The sequence below is a fragment of the Rhipicephalus sanguineus genome, chromosome 1 (genome assembly GCF_013339695.2).
Source record: "Rhipicephalus sanguineus isolate Rsan-2018 chromosome 1, BIME_Rsan_1.4, whole genome shotgun sequence".
NCBI lineage: Eukaryota > Metazoa > Arthropoda > Arachnida > Ixodida > Ixodidae > Rhipicephalus > Rhipicephalus sanguineus.
The window spans coordinates 93,024,758-93,028,414 of record NC_051176.1 but is presented as its reverse complement, the minus strand read 5'-3'; positions in this window follow the sequence as shown (position 1 = coordinate 93,028,414).

The window sequence follows — 3,657 nt, the reverse complement described above, 5'->3', positions numbered from 1 at the left end:
TTTTGCTTCTAGTGTCTGAAATAACGAGAAATTACAGGGCGGTATACGGCTATTTAATCTACGAGTGCACGCGTAACTTACGCGAACTAGTGTTTTTACCGAGCTCCCGGAAAGACATAGCTCGGGTATCTAGGCCCGAAGTTGTACTCCTCGTGCCTAAAACAAGAAGTTGCGCGGCAGGGCTCTTTCTTAACCTGAAATCGTCGGATAAACGCTGCACACCGCACCTAGCTGTAGCAGACGACCCTCGTTTGGTTGGCGCAAAGTTGGACTGCAGCGCCGCGGTGGCGGGAACTGCAGCCGGCCGCCTGCTCCCCGCAGGCGAAGCGGGGAGTTCGGAAACTGAAAAAGTATCTATAAACGTTGGCCGTAACCGTGAGAGGCCGGATTGGTAGGGCCACCTGGCGGCGCAAAGAAGAACCTGGCAAGCACAGAATTGTTATTGTAGAAACCTATCATATTTTATTTCTCCGCGGGTGTGCATTCGCTATGCCGATATTCCATAGACCCCTTTGCGTATACCGGAATGCCGTGCATGCTAAAATTCTCTGATATAGCTAATTGAGACACACCAGCGAGTACGGCCCAAGCGTGCGTCCCCGGGCACCTCCTCGTTGCTGCTTGGAACGGCGTCCATTTCTGAATCGCTGTTCTGCAAAGGGTCGAAGCGAAAATGATTCGCGACGTCGCGTATCGCGGTGATTCTAAGTTCCAGAATGTCGTCTTCAACACAAGTCGATACTTTTGACGGCGGAGACAGCGACGCTGATGACAAGGCATGACTGAACGTGCGCGCGTAGCAGACGAAATGTTAGCTGAGCAGCTGATCCTCACGTCACTCCTTTCTGTGGACAAGTGGTAAACTGGGGCGTGGTCTGGAGTTGACCGCGAGGGAGCGCTGCCAGCGCTAAAAAATGGCGGGCTTGCAGGCCGTTTTGAATCGTGTTGATACCGGTGATATAAATCAATAAAACAGATAGTTATTCGTCTCTCAGTTGCATTTTCGGTCGCGAATCGTTACTAGGGGGTAGATAACTACTCGTGGACGCAAAAACCTTGACATGCGTAAATTTGATGTTCGGTGCTCCTTTAAAAGTCATCTTCCTGCCTAAAATTATTATGAATTATTTGAGATGTGCTTGCGCTGATATTGGGTACCGAATTAATTACTGCCAGATGAGAATATAATTGAATCGTCGCACATCTTTCTAGTAGCGAGTATCTGTTTTGCATGATTAATATATTATGATATTAGCGTCTTAATATTCTCCAATAGTTAGAAAGTTTTTGAAAATAATGTGAAGCGCTCCTTACTAACTGAACCAACGATGATTTAGAAAGAAGTAGCCGATTCGTTGGTGTACTCTCTGCGGTTAGTGCGCACAACAGCGGCTAAGCCGGAAACGTTCAAACCTTGAACGGCTTATAGCGCGCACTAGTACGCGGAACTCCTCATGTTTTACGTCTACTACATGACGAATGACGTCGACTATATGATGAATTTTGTGGCCTCTACAACCTCGCGCACATCATTCTTCGTCTTGGCCGCGTGGTCTTGGCAGAGCGCTCCAAGTGAGCCGTGGGAATCGGTGTCCTTCCTAATGGTACGTCCTTCCTCAGGCGCCGCGTTCTTCTGCTTCGTCATGGTCTGATCTGGGATGTGAGCAGGTCGCTGTGAAGGTTCCCCTTTCCCTCAAGGACAGGCTGGCGTAGAAGTGGCGCACTTCCGGCCTCCCCTGGTCCGTCATGCTCTTCAGGAACACGGGCTAGTTGATGTTGAAGCCCATCGAGATAGCGTCTCTGTCCAGGTGCAACGGAGGTCGCAGCCGGTCATACTCTTCTCCCGCTGTTTCCCACAAGGCCCCGCCAGCCCTGACATCGATGGTGGCGACGTAGTTCTCAAACACAGCAGCACTGTAGCCAAACATGCTTCCAGATGTGGGCCATGACTGACGATCGGGAGACAAGTCTTTCCGCACTCTCCGTCTCCGACTACACTAGATTTTTTTTCTGGTGGCCGCCATGTTGGCGTTTCTTCTAAGCACTGCCCAAAAAGCGCTGCCTCTTGGGCGGTGTCCTTCTTTTGATCTTTTGCAAACCTTGATCCAACTTCTATTCCAAAAGGATTCACGACGCTACGGCGCACTCTCAACATTCCGAAGTAACCCCTTCGCTATGAAAAACACCGTTATGTGATATTCGGGTTCATTTTTACACACTTTAATTCTTTACGAGGAGATAAAGGCAGGCGATCTGCGGTATATTCACAGCTGGGGGATTTATGAGGCAAGGATACTGGCAGAGAACGTAGTTACGGAAGGACAGGGTAACCACTAGCTTATTCATCTTGTACTTGGTCCCATCGGCGCCAGCTCTGCGCAGTGTGCAGGAAGGTAATGACGAACTTAGCAACTCACTTAAACATCAATGACTATTGTACATCGTGACTCATCTAAAGTTTGTGCAGTAGTTAGGGCATTCACTTTTTTCCCGAGGGTGCAATGGCGCGATCTCACGTGAACACACTATAAATATCGCAAATGCATACTTGCGTGGCCATTGCCCGTACTACACACACACACACACACACACACACACACACACAGAGAGAGAGAGAGAGAGAGAGCGTCGTTCTTCTTGCAGGTAATTTTTCAAGTTGTAACCAAACAATTAATTATAGCGAACTGTAGCAAAAACATCACCACCGATTGGTAGGATTGCGGTGCGCGCAAAAAGCACAACTGTTATAATATATCCCGAAAAAGTTCCAATGTTGAGCCGAATCAATTCATGTAGAAAGCGTTTAGGTATTTCCTGGAGAGCGATGAGTCGCTAGGCTAAAAAAGCAATATAATATCTGGTTGCAAGCACACGCACATACAAATACATGTCATATTCACTACGTTTTTTCCTTTCTTTTTTTGTTGGCATGACGTGGATTGTATGATTCCATTGGCTTGCGGTAAATCAACCGTGAACCCATATATATACTCAGTTTCTGAACAAAAGTCTGCAGTAAGGGTAGGATTGAACATCACTGAGGTGTCCATAGATGAACTGCTTATCGCGCAAATCCCGGGCAGGCCTATAGTATCAACAACAATACACCTACTGAGTCGCTATCAAGATTTCTAAATCATCATTTATGTAAAATACCGTCTAACCTACCGTCTTTTGTTCAAGATACACCTCATTTCCTTCGAATAATAGATACTATTAACGAAACACAAACACTCTCGGATCAGGCCCTTCTGGTAAGATTAGATGTCTGCTCCTTGTATACGAATGTACCTATCGCTGAAGGGATTGAAGCGGTCTCAAAATCACTCATAGAAAGCAAGCAAATACATAATTGCTGAAGTTTACCTTATCGTTACTGAACTAAGTCTTGACGCTAAATTATTTTGAATTTGATTCGTCTTACTACCTGCAAACTTTCGGCTCTAGTATGGGAACCCCTTTTGCGCCAACATACGCCAAGATACGCCAACATTTTTATGGGACAGTTAGAATCAGAGCTGTTGGAATCATGTCCAGTGAAGCCTTCCACCTATCTCCGTTACACAGATGACATATTTATCATATGGGAACATGGCGTAAGCACGCTAAACGCATTCATTGACCACTGTAACAAGTTTCACTCTAGTATTAAATTCA